The 18,208-nt window shown below is 40.2% G+C and overlaps 1 protein-coding gene across 2 annotated transcripts in view; it reads left to right on the top strand.

The window, feature by feature from the left end:
- Reln (reelin) overlaps window positions 1–18,208 on the top strand; it is a 461,223-nt gene that overhangs the window by 183,987 nt on the left and 259,028 nt on the right. The gene's annotated exons all lie outside the window — the stretch shown is intronic.

Here is an 18,208-nt window from a genome sequence, read left to right as displayed (position 1 = left end):
ACGTGTTCACTGGGACACAATGTGATGCCTGGCCTTTATTTTCTTACTAGCTGTCCAGGGCTGGAACTCATAATAATTTTTAAAAAATTTAAATAAAATTTTCTACCACTTAACTTTGTGTGTGTGTGTGTGTGTGTGTGTGTGTGTGTGTGTGTGTGTGTGTGTAGGCCAACTTTGTCTTCCCCAGTCATTCTGCACAGCAGCAGCAGCAGCATCGTCATTGTTTTTGTTGGTTTTATTTGAGACAGGGTCTCTCAGTGAACCTGGAATTCACCTGTTAAGCTAGACTTGCTGGCCAGTGAGGTCTAGGAGTCAGCCTGCCTCTGCCTCCCCAGTGCTGGGATTGCAGGTGTATAGTGACACCCCTGGCTTTTGACATGGGTGCTGGGCATCTGAACTCAGGTCTTCTTACTTGTACAGCCATTTGAGCCATCTTCCAGCTCCTGTGACTTTACATTGGACCATATTGCCATCTGCTTTTGTCTATAGTAAAGGATTGCTTTTTGTAGAAAACTTCCTGAGAGGAGATGATTAGGTGTTTGCCAGAACAGGGTCCAGAAGTGGAGTCACACAAGGGAATTCTGAGTGGCGTGAGAAAACAAGAGTCTTATGACCTCATTTCTTCAAAAACCATGCAATTAATCTTGGAATGTGCTTCCGTGCTCCTTCCAGGTGAAAGAGTGAGTTCACTTCAGATTATTCATCACTGCTGACTATTGTTACTTGTTTATGTGCCTCTGTGGAAAAGCATGGGTTTTTTTTTTTTTTGTTTTGTTTTTGCCTTGTGTGGTTTGTCTGGCACATGCAGCTTTTCCTTGTGATTATACACTTCACTCATGTGACTCTTCTTAACCCTCAGAGAGTAAATTGTCTGAGGCTCTGAATAAAATTGGCTATGGCATGAGACTTTAGTTCACCTCATTTTTTAGGTTCCATTTTCCCAGACTCTACCACCTTCAGAGTGAAACAGGTATCCATACCTTCCCGCAAAGGGGAAAGAAGACTTCAGGGGTTCTCAGGCCTCTTTGTTTTCCGATTTTGATTTTGAAGTTTGGCAGGTTACCTTCTATCTTTGTCAACCCGCATTTAGCCACACTAGGTTTTCTTTAACAATATTCTGCTCAATTCCAGGAAAGACCTTTTAAATGACACTATGTACTTGAACTTTACTGCCCTAAGAACTGTGTTAGCCACACAAACGAAATGTTCACAGAAAATGTTCTGACAAGACAACTTCCCCAAAGCTGAGGCTTTAGAGCCAGTGAGGGCTCTCTATACAGATGTTAAACCATGCTTTTCCTTCTTTACCAAAGCAACTAGGAAACTATGTATACGTGTTCTTTGGAAACTGATTTCATTAGTAAAGCTGATTGGCCTTATGGGATATTATTTATGATTAAGCGTTTAGACATGAACTAAAATTGAAATATTTCTTATATATCAAAGTGTTTAGTACTTAGTTTTATAAACAGTAGGTTCAGTCTCATTACTGTAATTTTGCTATGGGCTGAGTCATAAATACATATATTAGTGTCCTTAACCTCAGGAATTTGATGCTGTTCAGAAACAGTTTTTGTTAGCATACCTGGTATCTAGTAGTAAAAGGCTAGAGAAACTACTTAGTGGTCCAAGGAGAGTTCCCTACAGCAAGGGATTAGCCAGATCACTGACAGTATTGCCAATGTTGAGAAGTTGCTTCTATACCAGCCTGTAAATAAATGCCTCTCCCAAAGACACTTTAAAAAATGCATCATTTCTGGAACTCTTAGGCTTGCCAGAGAATCCTGCTTCATTAAAAAGCTGTTCTTTAGCTGGGAAGGTGGCCCAGCTGGGAGAGGCACTTGTGCCAAACCTAACAACCTGGGTTCAGTCCCCACAACCCACATGGTGGATTGCAGCAAGTTTTCTTCTGACCTCCATACACGTAATGACATACATTTACCTCTCTGCCCCTCCCCCTACTACACATGCAAATAAGTAAATGTAAAAAATATTTAATTAGATGTACATGGAATTTGCATCTACAAAAGAAAGTGAAAATTTGAAATAAATGGGACCACAAAGATCTGTTTTAATCTTTAGTTAGGGAAAGGAATAGAACAACCAGCTGGCTGGTAGTAATGATGCTACAGAACGTAAGATGTTACTGAAGGGCCAGGACAGTATACTCTGGCTCAGAGTAAACATACAGTGCTTTACTTCTTAGGGTATAGATGTCAAAATGTATAACACTTAATTTTGAAAACAGTATGTTAAGTGTAGATACTGTAATTTTGGTATGGGTGGACGTCCTACAAAACAGTAGTTATCTAGCTGTGCTCTGAGGAGTATCAAGTACACCGGATCTCATTGAGGATGGGCCTGTTCATCTCTACATTTAAATACATTTCCATTCCTAGACTCACTAGTCTAGATTATTTAGTATGAAGATATATTATTAAAACATGAAAAGTACTTCTGCCTAGCAACTGTTGACTTACCTCGCCCACAATGACCGTCTTCACTCTTACTGGCCTTTACCCCCTCCTTTTTTCAAAGCTTTCCATGCAAAAGCATGTGGTCTGCATTGCCCTTAAGGAATTTCATATTTTCTCCCTGGTGCAACTGTCCGTTTTGCATTAGGTTACTATCTTAGTTAGTGTTTCTGTTGCTGCAATGAAACACCATGAGCAAAAAGCAAGTTGCAGAGAAAAAGGTTTATTTGGCTTACACTTCCATATTGCTGTTCATTATTGAAGGAAGTCAGGACAGGAACTCAAACAGGGCAGGATCCTGGAGGCAGGAGCTAATGGCCATGGAGGGGTGCTATTTACTGGCTTGCCTCACATGGCTTGCTCAGCCTCCTTTCTTATAGAACTCAGAACCACCAGCCTACAGGTGGCACCACCCACCATGAGCTGGGTCCTCCCCCATTGATCACTAACTGAGAAGATGCCTTACCGCAGGATCTCATGGAGACATTTCCTCAGCTGAGGCTCCCTCCTCTCTAATGACTCTAGCTTGTGTCAAGTTGACAGAGACTAGCCAGTACAGCTGCTAACAGCTCTTACCAGACATTTGCTGACATTTGGATTGCTCCAAAATCGGGCTGGCCAGAAACAGAGCCAGTGATATCTTCTCCATACTCTCCCAACATGGCAGCCCTGCAGCTTGCTTGAAACAGTGAGGAGCCTGAGTTTATTCTGCTTCTAGTAGTCCTAAGTAAATGTATTTGTGGGAGAAAACAGACAAAAAAATCAGCCTTCATCCAGAAAAACACCTTGCGCATTCTTCTTGGTTAATTCAGTGTTATAATTTATCAAAAACTGTACCTCCAACTGCTCTTGGGTGTACTTGGAAGAGTTGTAGTCTTGCCTGAGCAGGACTAAAGTTCCTCTCTACTCATGCTGACTAATTTAAGGGGACTTTCAATTCATCATTACATCAATAATTTAACATATTTTCTTTCATCTAAATGTGTCCTGGGGCAGGTATGAGACAACTCATATACCGTAAGAAGAAAGAGTTCTTTCTTGCAGTGCTCAAAGTTACATATGATCTGCAGAAATTAAACTTTAGCTTAATTGAAATTTGGTTGTAATTTGAGATTTTATAGCTTCCTTGGGCCACCTGCTGCAAATTTTAATGAACCATTGAAGGATTACAGCATTTACAAATGCCAATTTAGTTCTGTTCTCTAATATTGCAAACATCACAACACTTCTTTTTGTTTAATGTTGGCCTCACAAAGTTGCAGATATCCCCCAACATACCTGTCCACCTTCCAGAATGTTTGCACTTTGATTTTTTGTTAATGCGTGTTAGATGTACACACTGGAGGGGTGTGATGCGCTTGATGATGCTTGAGCACAAAGGTCAGAGAAGGACTGAGCCTGCCGTTAGGCTGGTGGCCATCAATCCCTGTGACCCTCCTGGTTTTAGGTGTGTGTGCAGTTGTACCTGGCTGCTTCCCTAGGTGCTGGCCTTGTGTGCTCAGGTCCTCACACTGGAACAGCGGGTGGTCTTATCTGTTGAGCCATTTCCTTAACTCTAGGTTTTTTTTTTTTTTTTTTAAAGATTTATTTACTTGTTATGTATACAGTATTCTGCCTGCATGTGTCCCTGCAGGCCTGAAGGGGGCGCCAGATCTGATTACGGATGGCTGTGAGCCACCATGTGGTTGCTGGGAATTGAACTCAGGACCTTTGGAAGAGCAGCCAGTGCTCTTAACCGCTGAGCCATCTCTCCAGCCCCTAGCTTTTGTTTTTAATTACAACTTCATTTAGATATAATTAACATATCTCAATGTCAACACTTTAACAAATGACTAAGTTTTCTTTACTATAACCACAAAATTATGTAGTCTTTATTAAAATTTTCAAAATATCTTTTCTCACCCCAAAAGATACCTTGTACACATTAGCGGTTGCTTCCACTTCTCTTTCTCCATATTTTCTGAACCCAATAACTGACCTCCTCTCTGTACATTTGCCTATTCTGGACATTTCATATAAATGGAGTCACACAATGTATAGCCTTTTATAACTAACTTTTTTCATTCAGTATATGTTCATGGCCTCTCAACATTATAACATGAAAATTAAGTACTTCGTTCCTATTTATGGTTGAATAATATTCCATCTTATGGATATGCCACATCTTATTTAGCCATTCATCTGTTGGTGAACATTTGTTTCTACTTTTGTCAACTATTTGTGATACTCCTCAAAATATTTGTGTACACATTTTTTGTCTGAACATAACAATTTTAAGTTGCATGTGTGTGTGTCCCCAAACATGTGTGTCTGTTTCCATGTGGAGGTCAGAGGTTAATGATAGGTACCACCCTTTTTCACTGTCTGCCTTCTATTTTAAGACAGAATCCCCCTCTCAACTTAGTTCACTCCTTAGGAAAGACTGGCTGGCTACCAAGCCCCTGGGAGTCTCCTAGACCTATGCCCAACCTTCAGAGTATACATGAGTACTGTCGTAGTTGGCCTTTTTTCTGGATGCTAGCAATCCGCACTTGGGGTCCTCTGTTAATGCGGCAAGCACTTTCTCATGCCTTCACCGCAGGCTCAGTGGCTCTGTTTTTCTTTACCTCAATGCCACACTGATTTATTTACCGTAACTTTGTGGTCAGTTTTGAGTTCAGGAAGTAAGTACAAGTTCACGAATTCTCTTCTTTGTGGAAATCATTCTGATTCTTCAGAGTCCTTTGCATTTATACTAGAATTCGGGACCTGTTTGTCAATTTGAGGGTTTTTTGAGATGCATTGCACTTAGCTTGTAGATCCATTTGGATATTATTACCATTGCACTTCTTGTTATTACCAATGCACTTCTCATGTTACTGTGACAACTTAAAGAAGCAAGGGCTTGTTTTGGCTCCCGTCTAAGAGCACAGTCCTTTCTGGTGGAGGGGGCATGGTGGCGGGAACATGGGCCAGCAGGTCACATGGCCCCTGAGTCAGAAGGAGGGAGGGGTGGATTATGGGCCTGGTTTGCTTTCTTCCTTCTTCCTTTGTGTTCATCCAGGACTCCAGCTTGTAAGACTGGATTCACAAAATGCACTGGAAAGTATGTCTCCTTCTGTTATCCAAAAGATGTCATTGATTGTGTAAAGGTCATTATTTATCCAGAGTGTTTTGGAATTCACCAATGAAGTGATCTGGGCTTAAGATTTTATTGTGCAAGTTTTGGGATTTTGATGTGTGTATGTGCCTGTTGGTGACTGCACATGTGCACTGTAGTATGTGGAAAGAGCTTATATACAGAAGCATGTTTCTCTGCCAGACAAGTGGGTTTTTTATTAATTACTTGAGAATGTCATATAATGCATTTGATCATATTCATCCCTGAGCCCTCCCCTCAACTCCTTCCAGAAACTCCCTCTGATCCCTATTCCCTCAAAATGTTGTCATCCCTTTCCCCCCATAGGAGCAATACCCTTAGAGAAAATTGACCTTTCTTTCCTTGAATCCATCAACTATCAATAGCTGCTCAACTAGGGCTGGCAGCTTATCGGCTCCCACTCCTACCCTCCGTGATGGAATGTGGACCGGATTGATCTGTGGTGTTGAGAGGACAGCATCGTTGTGAGTTCATGAGTGCAGCTATGCTGTCCTGTCCAGAAGACACTGACATTAAGTGTGCATGTATGTTGAAGCTTGAGGTTGATGTGGATTTCTTCCTCAATCATTTTCTACCTTCGTTTTTGAAACCGAATCTCTTGATGAGCCTGGAGCTCACTCAGTAGTTAGATTGGCTGATTAACAGTCCAAGGGGACCTGCCTGTCTCTGTCCCTCATTGCTGGGGTTACAGACATACCCCCCAATGCCCAGATTTTATGTGGGAGCTGGAGACACAAACCTAATTCCTGTTTGTATGTTTGCAAGCGCTGTATTGACTGAAACATCTTCCAAGTCCCTATTTATTTTTTTAAGTTTAAATTGCAAAGTCAATCTCTTTTACTTAAAGAACTATTTACATTTTTTAACTTCTTGGATAAATTTAAGCACTGTCTATCTTTCTAGGGAAGATATATATTTCATTCTAGCTCTCTGGTTTTCTGTAAAAGACTTTATGCTCCCTTGTATGCCTTATTTCTTTGGCATTAGAGATAATGCCCCAAGGCCCTTCTTCCTTGTAACCCCCAGGCCATTCTGAGGTACACAGTGGGTTCCCATTCACTGCAGAATCAAGGAGTGTATTGTGTGTATTTTGTTGGTGTTGTTGACCAGTGATCGCTTCACTATCTTGACTCTGGGTTGTTTTTCTTGCTACACTTTCTCCATCACTTCCTGAGAAAATGTACATATGAGATGCTTTATTCCTTCCCTCTGAGGGACAGATGTGCTGGAGCCACACTGAAATTAAAGTGCCTCTGGGTGGCAGATGCCACACCTGGGGATGTTGTATTTGATTTTGAAAGGTGCCTTTTTCTTTTCCTGGAAGTTCTTGGATCTTCCCTTTATCCTTGTTGGCTTTCAACTTTCTGACCATTTTATAATGAACAGAATGTGTCTGCCTCACTTCCCCTGCCAGGTTGTTTCTGACCATCTTCCTCCCTTCAGCCCCAGGGCTCAGTTCTATCCCTTTCTGACTTAGTGTTTCTGGAACAGTAGCACAGGGTTGTTAGTAGTTTCCTAACATTTGTTTCATTTTACCCATACAAACACTCCACTTATGTCTATTCTCAGATTGTCATAATTACTCCCTGGCACACCTAGTCAACTTGTATTTAACAACTAAAAGTAAGTATTATAGCCATATTTGAAAGTTTCACTGAGTATTTTCATACTGTTTTTATATGATCAAGTCAGAAACCATTAGAAAACAGTCTCAAATCCATGATTATTCTATTTATATAACTGATTTTATGTGAAAACTTGTTAATACTTCAGCTTTACAGATACTAAACAATAATATAAAATCCCATAGTAAATATTGAAAATAAATTCAAATTCCCACAAAGTGCTCATATACCAAAATAAATTCTAAGTGGACAGAAGAAACTTTAAAATAAAATGTATGCAAATATATATTTAGCTGAGTTGAGAATGAGAAAGTACTTCTAAGCATGAAAATCTTGCAGCAATATTAAGAGGGATTTGAAACATTTTATTACTTGAAAACTTAAAACTTTTTTTTCAAATTTTAAAATTGTTTTATTTCATTTGTTGTGTGTGTTTCTGTGTGATGTTTGTGTTATGGGTGTGCACCTGTGGAGGTCAGAGCACAGCATATGGGAGTCAGTTCTCTTCCTCTGCCATGTGGGGTCCGGGAGTTAAACTCAGGTCACTGGGCTTGAGGAAAGTGCCTTTACTTGCTAAGGCATCTCACCTATCCCTAAAACTTTTTCTTAAAAAATAAAAGTATAAGGACAACAAAAGACCAATAATAAACTTCATTAGAAATATTAGCAACAAATATAGCAGTGACTAATAGCCTAAACCCTTAAGGAATTCTCATAAATGTGTTAGGAAACCATGAGATTCTGTAGCACAAGTATGGACATGGGTAGTTTTCAGAGCTGTACAATATAACCCCAAACTCCCAAAATGTCCCCACTAACACCCAGAGGTTGGAAATTAGAAGTAACACAATGCCACTTGACTGAAAAGGGACGGCCTGGTAGGGGTACTGGAGATGAGCACTCTCCTGTTTCCTGGGTCAGTGATGAAGAGCACTTGCTGCTCTTCCAGAGGGCCTGAGTTTGGATCCCAGCGGCCCTGTCTGGCAGCTCACAGCCACTTGTAATCCAGCTCCAAAGAATCCAGTGCCCTCTCTTAGACTTCGTGGACACACACATGAGACACTCACCCAGACACACACATACACTCAAATGGAAATGATCTGTTTTTTAAACTGAGAGAGAATGGTACATTTTTTCCTGATAGGTTGTTATATGAACTGTGACTCCCAGCTTAGTGAGCTTGGGCTGCTGTTCATAGCTGGGTAGCACATGCAGGAGATTTGGTTCCTCGAGGGCTTCTTGTGACAGCTGCCTCTCCCATATGCTCCCATGCTGTCTTGTGCCACCTAGAGCTTTGGTGTCTCTTACTCTTCTTTTTACCTCCTCTGCTTTAGTAATATTTGTATTTCATAATTGTACATATTTGGGTATAAAGTGATTATATAGCCCATACATACCATGTGGAATAAGTAAAGCAAGCTAGTTAAGATATGTATCACCTAAATACTTAGCACTTCTCTGTGGTAAGCACATTTGAACCCTCTTCTCAACAGTTTTGTAGTGATGATTTGCTCACTCCCTGTGCGGTGCAGTAGATTTTTGTTTTAAATTTCACTGCCTTTCCTGACTCTGGTACCTTTTGGTGCTCATCACCCATACCTCCCCCAGACTCTGTGACCACCATCCTGATTTGCTCTTTGTGCTTATGCATTATGGTTATTACAAATGTGATAACAGAAATTCTCTGTGCTTGGTTTATTTCACTTCACAGAAAGTTCTCCAATTCCATTCCTCTTATCACAAATGGCAAGATATCTTTCTATAAGGCCAAAATTACATCCTGTTGTGTGTATATGTGTATCATATGTTCTTTATTCTATCATCAATTTCAGAACATTTAATTTCTTCTTTGCTATTAGGGCTTATGAACATGGAAAAGCAAACATCTCTTCAACAAACTGATTTCAGATTTTCTGAATTAAATACCAGCAGTGGTATAGCTGGATCATAGGATAGTTTATATTTATTTTTTAACAACTTCCATTCTGTTGTGTGCTATGGCTATGATTTTATATCCCTATCAATTCTGAGCAAAGCTTCTCTTTTCTCCAAGATTGTATCAACTCCTGTTATTTTTGTGTTTTAAGAAATTGTCATTCTAGCAGGCACGAAGTGCCATTTCATTGTGGTTTTATCTAATGTGCATGAAGTGTCGTTTCATGGTGCTTTTAATTTGCATTTCCCAATGATTATTGATCAGCTCCCATTTGAAAACAACTGCCTAGGAAATTATTCACGCAGATTTAGCCACCAGTGCACAAAGAGGCCACTACAACTGTAGTGTATGCAGCATAGGAAGGCTACATCTCAAGTGAGTAGCAGAACTTGGCATCATCTTGTGTTCTATTAAGGGCCATGGAGGCTTGCATCACAGTCTAATGAGCCTATGACCCCAGACAATGTGTAGTGGGACTTGAGTCCCTGTTTCTAGTCCCTGAAAGGATCCTGCTTGAGGATTTGAGGTTGAAACCGAAGTTGTAATGGAGGCCTCAATATGTTGGAGATGGCAGGACCATGACACGTCACTGAAGAAAGCTACAGGCATGGGGTGGAGCCACTCTGAAAGTGGCTATGTGTGCTGCCGGTAGCAGGACCCAAAGGGGCATGTAACTATTTTGGAAGCCAGATGAGTCCATCAAAAGTCTCAGATGCCAGGCATGCTGTTGTAGGGTTTGCTGTTTTCCCTGCTGGGCTACTTGCTTTGCTTTTATTTTCATGCTCTCCTTCCTTCCTTTTGGAATGGGAATGTTTATTCTATGGTTTATAGGGGAGGGGCTCACAGTTAAAAAGTTTGTCTTGAGTGGCAGGATTGACTTTAAACCTTTTAACATTGTCCAGGCTGGTGAAGACCATTGGGACTTTCAAGATCGACTAATGAATTCAGCATCATGAGTTGAAAATGAGGCCTTAGGGGAAGGAGAATGATGTTATGATTTAAAGTGATGTGTTTGAGTGTCAAGCTGAGTTGTAGTGTTTCATCTTCATTGTTAACTTGACTGGATTTGGAATCACCATGGAGGCACACCTGTTGGCATGTCTCTGAGAACATTTCCAAAATGTTTAACCAAAGAAGGAAAACCCATATCCTGTGACAGGATTTCTATCCAAGAATTCAGTGTTCTGATTTGACCAGCAAGGATAGAAATTGCACTCTGTATTAGAACTTCCCTTGGCTTTGACTTTGCCATAAAGCATTTAACAGTCTTGCCTTTTCACTCTTTTAATATCCAAAATAGGTTTGCTATTTTGGGGTGTGTGTGTGTGTGTGTGTGTGTGTGTAAATTCTCTTTCAACTTAGTATCAGTATTTTCAGAAATAACTAGTTAGAATATCATTACCATAATTACTTATATGTTTATTGAAATTTTCATAGGATTGATCCACCCTGAAGAATAAGGAGTATGTACTTTTCAATTCTGTATCACAAAGCAAACACTTGAGTAAGGTCAATATAACCCTTGACCCATGGTGCAAATCCCTATCTTCCCATTACAAATCCGCTGTTTAAACTTTAGAAACTATCCAGTTGAGCTGGAGGTGCAGCTCAAGTGTGGTGTGTGCTGGCCTATGACTAGCATAGCTCTAAGTCCCATCCCCAGCACTGCACGAAGCTAAGTATGGCAGCAATGCCTATCATCCTAGCAGTTTCCAGGTACAAACAGCAGGACCAGAAGCTAAAAGGCCATCCTCAGCTATGTAGTCCAGGCTGTAATGCACAAGATCCTGTCAGTTTATTTTGTAGATTAAGAAAAGGAGACTCACCGGGCGGTGGTGGCGCACGCCTTTAATCCCAGCACTCAGGAGGCAGAGCCAGGGGGATCTCAGTGAGTTCAAGGCCAGCCTGGGCTACCAAGTGAGCTCCAGGAAAGGCGCAAAGCTACGCAGAGAAACCCTGTCTCGAAAAACCAAAAAAAAAAAAAAAAAAGGAAAAAAGAAAAAAAGAAAAGGAGACTCAACCAGGCAGTGGTGGCGCATACCTTTAGTCCCAGCACTGGAGAGGCAGAAGCAGGCAGATCTCTGTGAGTTCGAGGCCAGCCTGGTCTATAGAGCAAGTTCTAAGACAGCCAGAGCTACACAGAGAAACCCTTTCTCTAAAAGCAAACAAACAAACAAACAAAAAGAGATGCACAGAAGCTAAATGACAGAGCCTGGATCATGCCAATAATAAACAGGAGACCTAATATAAAAGCCCTGCTTCCTGTGTGAAGCTGGAACTCTTTATCATGCTTGGAGGTGAGAGCACAATACTTTGCATGGTTGTTTCAATACAAAATTATCTTTTGTTTCATGTACTTAAATTATTACTAATTTAATTATTAAAATATCTATATTTAGTATTTACTTAAATTGTTGCATAAATTCTTTGTTCTTTGTCTTGCTAAAAAAAAAAATTATACCTTACTTGAAAATAAGACATGTGGTGATATCTAAGGGCAGACAGACACTGTAATTACTGAATAATAGTGGGAATCCCTGCAGGTGCCACACAGGGAAGTGAGCCCTGAGAAGAGATGAGAATGAAAACCCCATGCAGATAGACTTTGTCAACCTGGATCAGACTTCAGGGAGTCTAATGTCAAGGAATTCATTGTTAGCATCTTTAAACCAGAATACAATTCGGGAAAATGTTTCCAGGCAACAAGCAGTCTAATTCCAGGTGCACAATAATGCTTAAGGTGTGACTACGTAGAAACTCTTTTATAAAGTATGTGTGACCGTGAGGGTGGGTTCTATAGCTAAAGGGCCTAGAATCTAGTGTGGTCTCTGACTATAGCATAGAGGTCAGCAGACCATAAAGTATGTGTGACATCTCCACTAAGGATGGGTAATGGTCTGCGGGGGAAGAGTCTGGGATAGTCATTCTGGGGAATGTGGGTGAAGTCTGCCTCTTTAGCAAAAGGATCACCACGTTGTTAACAAAATTCACTCTCAGCTCTCTGGATGGAATGCAGATATTTGATTTTTATCTCCTCCCTTGAGGAGATACTCCTGTGTGATTAATATTCCTGGTTCTCTTAGTACTTCTCTGTGAGTACAGGGACCTCTGTGTCCCCAACAGATAATCACCATCATACTGAAATCTCTTGTTTTCTAGGACAAAAGCATTTAGCTCTTTGACAGAAGGTAACAATGCTATGGTTATCAACAAAAGAACAATGGAAATTTGAAAAGAAAATATTATGAAATACACAGTGTCCATCTACAACCCCAGCACTGAAGAGGCTACAGGAGAAGGCTCTTGAGTTTGAGTCTAGCCTGGGCTATGTAGCAAGACAGTGATTTTAAAAGAACTAGATGCTGGGCAGTGGGGGTGCACACTAGTCCCAGTATTTGGGAGGCAGAGGTAGGTGGAGTTCTATGAGTTAGAGGCCAGCTACAGAGTGAGTTCCAGGACAGCCAGGGCAACACAGAGAAACTCTGTCTTGAAAAATCAAAGAAAAAGAAGGCGGTAGAAAAGCGACTCAGTGGTTAAGAGTGCTTACCCTTCCTGCAGAGGACTGGAATCCTCTGCAGTTCCCTCATGCCTACATCAGATGGCTTACAATACTTAACTCCAGTTCCAGGAGATCTGATACCTCTGGCCTGTGTGGACACCCGCACCTTTGTGGTGCAAATGAACACATGTAGGCACACATACATACACACTAATAAAAAATGCACCAGTCCTTTGAAGAATCGGCGTACCCTCAAATTAGAAAGCACTGTAATCTGAAGATGACACGGACACTATTTTTTTCAATTTGCTTTCTTTGAGATATTTTGTCAAACACAGTTGACCCCCATTCTATATACTCTCTGAACTGTGTCTTGGCAGTAGTTTAACATTCTGATATTATAAGAGGGTAGCTTTACATAGCTGATTAATGACTGTCCTTTCCAGCGGTGAAGGAATAAGTCACTGAAGCACCTCATGGGTGCAACAGCAGAGAAGGGAGAAAGCAGCCACCATTGTCCTCAGGTATAAGATGGAGCAGCTGCCACTGTCCTTCCCGTTTATGTCAGCAAGTTGGATCATTCCATATATAAACAATCATATAAATATGATTTATTTCACAAATAAATAACAATCATATTAAACCTCTTTTGCATCCATTCTTTGGTAATTATTGGATGGTAATAATACACATAGAGAGCAAATTTTGAAGTGAAAAATATAGTTTTGACTTCCTTCTATGTTCAAGTCATGTGACTGGCTTCTTGATGAGGGTATTTTTAAATTAGTGATCCCCCTCCTCCAGAAGCTTGAACTCTTTTGAGAGACTTAAGTGTCTAAAGAGTGAATATTAATATCTTTAAGTGACAGTAGTTATTTCAAGTTATCTCTCTTCACACATGGAGTGTGAAAGCCAGATGCTTAAAGAAGTGGTCCAGCGTCTGACAGCACATACTTGGCAGTGTGTGGTGTTTAAAACTGGCCCCTCTCAGTGTAACCAGAGCCTTAGCCCTGCGCAGGAAGTGCACACATTTAGTGCTCACATGCTGCAGCCCGCAGCTACTCCAGGAGTTCAGTTAAGATGATACTGCCTCACATAACTGCACGAGCTATTTTTAAAAACTGAATGTGGTGATTGTAATGAACTTCTTCATTTGGGGAATCTATAGAATTTGTCAGATGATAAAATTGAAGAGCCAAACATGATTTTAAAGTTACTAATTTAATAGGGACTCTTGTTGGCAGGCTTGCTTTAGAGATCTATATGTCTTCTGAGAATGTAAGTACTCATTAAAAACATTTTGAGAAAATTGGTCTATACTCCAGAACACTGAACAATGAGGATATTTTCTGATATCATCTGAAAAAATTACTGTTAATTACAGAAAATTAAGCACAAATAGTACCAACATAGTTATTAGCACCACAGATTTGATGAGTTTTTCTCCAAAAGGAACTATAAATTATATAACATAACAATTATGATAGTGAATAAGACTTGTCACTGTATCCCGTGGGTATCTACTCTTAAAAATATGGAGTATATATTCCTAAAAACATATTGTGGGTTAAAAATTGGAGATCTGCCTCTCAGAGTCTTTTAATATTTTTGAATGTGTGTGTGTATGCACATCCATATTATAATACATACACTTCCATGGATTATTTAAAATCAGACTATCATGAATAATTTTGTAGATCTAAACACGCTCTGCGTAGGCCTGACATCACCAGCACTGGCAGCCTGTGGAGGACAGAGCAGTCATCTCCTGGGATGAAGCATGTGTGTGCTTGCCACCTGTGTCTCTGCTTATTGCAGACCTTGAAACTCCTCCTGTATGGTGGGACATATCTATGTGACAGTCATCTGAGTGTCCTCAAGGTTTATAAAAGGAATGGCACCTGTCATTATTGTGTGTCTGCCTGCATGTGTGCTGTGGCTGAGAATAGAGAATAGGCAGGTGTTAATGTTAGTGTTGATTTGTTTGTTGTTTTCCAGGCATGCTCTCACTGTGTAGCCCAGATTAGCCTCCAACTCACTGTGTAACTCAAGATTGCCTGATTTTGTGGCATTCATATGCTTTGGCTTTCTGAGTGCTAGGAGTACTGGTATACGATGCCACACCAGAGCTGGTATTTTAAAGAACAAATTTCCTATAGTTACTGGTTTTGTGGCCAAGATTCTAACTAGAACCAGAAAATAAGGTAGTTTATCCATAAGATTAAACTAAAAATCCTAAAGGATTGAAGTAGAGCCCAATTCAGAGCAGATATGACTTCAAAGGACAGACCCTGAAAGCAGGCACTCCCTCAGCAAGGGACAGAAAGCTGCCACTTGTCATTTGAGTTGGGTGAGTGAAAATGTAATATGGTGCTTAGAGAATTCACCACTGGAGTTCTGACATCGTCTCCAGTTTTGTGACATTTAATCATGCACTAGTTCCATGTCTCAGGAAAATGAGAAGAATTTTACAATCTTCACAGAGTTGTTGTCAGGGTTAAGTTGATTTAGGTAGAGCCCAGAACAGTGCTTAGCAGGTGGCAAATTTTAATTCTTAATGGATGTTACAATAATAACTATGGTATATACCAGCTACGCTGTTATTGCTATAGCTATTGCTTTTCCTAAAGAACTTGGGATAATTGCATGGAGCACATGTGCTCCTTGAGACAGCTTTTAATTACTGAACCATTTCCTCAGACAGCAGTAACTAATGAGAACCTACTCAGTCCGGGTACTCTAGTTGCATGGATCAGTGCCCGAGCACTTCCTGGTGCCTCTCCCTCCTGTGGCTCCCAGGGAGACTCCTGCAGGAACCACAAACCTGAAGTCAGGTCCCATCTGCCTCGAACAGGCAGTGTGGCCTGCAGTAAGACTTCAGGTTCCTTATTTCTGTGCTGTTGAGAGCTGAAATAGCCCAGTGGCTTTCCAAAGGCCTCAGGAAGATGTAGGGAAGGGATTATGCAGAGCATGTGGAAGAGGGGCTAATTCTTCAAAAGCAGGAAGTTCAGGTTTCCTTCTTGGGATTCCATATGCATTTGGTAAATGAGAACCACTGCTAAGTAAGCTTTGGCTTCTTTGGAGTAAATACCCAGGAAAGGTATAGCTGGGTCATATGTTAGGTCTGCTTTTAGTTTTGTGAGGAATATCTGTGGTGACTGCCACAGAAGCTGGACTGGTTAATATTCCCACAAGTAGTGTGCACACCATAGTGTCTACAACCTCACCAGCATCTACTAACCTGGACGGGTAAGATGGAATCACGATGTAGTTTTCACTTGCATTTCTCTGGCCAATGCTACGGAGTGGATTTCATATTTCTTGACTATTAGTATTTTTAAGAATGGTCCATCCATTTCATTAGCCCATTTGTTAATCTGAGTTATTTAATTTTTCAGGGTGTGTGTGGGTGTGGGTGTGTTCTTTATCAAAGAGATCCTTGCACATCAATGTTTTATTCATGAGGCATTATTCACAGCAGCTAAGCTATGAATCCAACCTAGGTGTTCATCAACAGAAAAATGGCTAAGGAAAATACCATTTATAAACACAATGGAATTCTTCCCACACATACAAAAGAGTGAAGTTACAACGCTTGCAGGAAAACAGACATGATAGAAGATATTCACACTAAATGAATTAAGTCAGTCTCAGAAAATAACAAATACTTCATCTTTTAATTTCGGGTCCTAGACTGTGGGAAAATAAAACCATATATATATAGAATACAAGGAAACAGAAGCAAAACTACCCGTGGAACAAAGGAGGTCAGAGGGAGCTGGGGTGAGAAAGAGGGGGTGTAGGGCCTGGGAAAAATAGACCTAAAGTACCTTATATTTTTGTATGGAAATTGCCTTTGTAACCAGGTTTTTGTTTTGTTTTGCTTTTTATTTTACATCCCAGTTGCAGTTTAATGAGTTTTTTAAAGACAAATTATGTTTTTTTTTTTTTAAAAAAAAAACTTTTAAAAAATAGAAGTTTTGCCTAGATGAACTCAAAGGTTCCCTCAGCTGCAGCTACTCTATATGTGCTAAAACGTTTGGTTTCACTGAACCAAAGATGCCGAAATAAACCTATAGATAAAGGCATTAAATCCCACATCCGAGGACGCTGGGTAGCTGGAGGCATAGGATGGAGTAACAAGGCTCTGCTTTTTCACACTCGAGACAGAGGTAAGGGCAACTTCTGTTGCGGGCATCTCATCTCAGCGCTCTGACACGTCCTGTTTGTGCAGAGCTGATGCTAATTCATTCAGTGGACAAGAAGCACAATTATAATAGGAACATCACCTGCTAACAACAGTTCTCTTAAGCACTATATGCTGTAGAGGTTCTCTTGCTGGTTAGTGATTTCTGAAAATATCCATTTCAAATTAAATGTTTACAGTTATGATGCAGTGTTACTGTTAGAAGTAGATGGGAAATTGCTCTCAGAAGCACTTGGTTCAATTGATATGGAGAATGGGTGAGGTAAAAAGTCACCACTTTTTCTCTGGACAGAAAACCTGTACTGATTAATGACTCCATAGGCTATGTTTATAACTTGGAATAGCCAAATGTTTAGGCCTCATTTAAATTTTCTGAAAGTAAAGAAAACATGTATGTTTATAAATACATACACACACAGATACACACAGAAAAATGACATCTCTTTATATGCCATTTTGATAATGATTAGTATATAACAAGAACTTGACTCCTTTTGTAAGCCTCACATGTGCTATTAGTTGAAGACTACCCACGAGTTTTCTCACCATTTCTGTCTCCTCTACATTCAAGGCTGCCTCTATTGTGCCATTGTGTGTATGTGTGCCAATTAAGGTATACTTTTCATAGTTGCACTGCTATAGAATGTTAGTGTGAAGCCATATCACCTATTAACACTTCAGCATGGACCGTTCCCTCATTATTTTCAGATAGTTGAAACTTGATTAGTGGCATTAGGGCACAAGAACAATTCCATGGAGAACAGAAATCAGAAAGGCCCACAGCATGAAGTGAAAAGGTTCATCCACATGGAGCCAGGCGGTCCTACTGAATCCAGCATAGATTGGGATATTGACCAAAGGGTGTCCTATGGAGGAGTAATGAGAAGACCAAGGTTTGCACTCTCAGGAGTTAACCAGTGTGTTGTCTATAATCCATCTCCAGCAGATGTCGGCAGAATCAGATTATTTTTGTCCTAGGGTGATTTGGGCAATAGTAAAGATTTAATGTTAATATATTTTTAGATAGTAAATGTATTTTGTATGGCTTATTTTCTAAAATCAAGTTTCTCAAGGGAACATGATTTTCAGTTCTAATTTCATTTAAATAATTTATTTCACCTCAAAATAATTCTTTTGAAGGGAAAACAGTTCACATATAGAGAACAAGTAATTCTTCCTTTAATAAGGCATTTCCAATTATAGCCATGGAATAACAAATCTGCCATGAGGATGCTGTTTTTGTTTTTGTTTTTTTTTCAGTGTTCCATATGCATAGTTCTGATTAGGAGGGGAGATGTATATCTCCTGCAAATGTGAATTACACCCAG

This window comes from Peromyscus maniculatus, chromosome 3, assembly GCF_049852395.1.
Source record: "Peromyscus maniculatus bairdii isolate BWxNUB_F1_BW_parent chromosome 3, HU_Pman_BW_mat_3.1, whole genome shotgun sequence".
NCBI lineage: Eukaryota > Metazoa > Chordata > Mammalia > Rodentia > Cricetidae > Peromyscus > Peromyscus maniculatus.
This window is presented reverse-complemented; position numbering and strand designations above follow the sequence as displayed.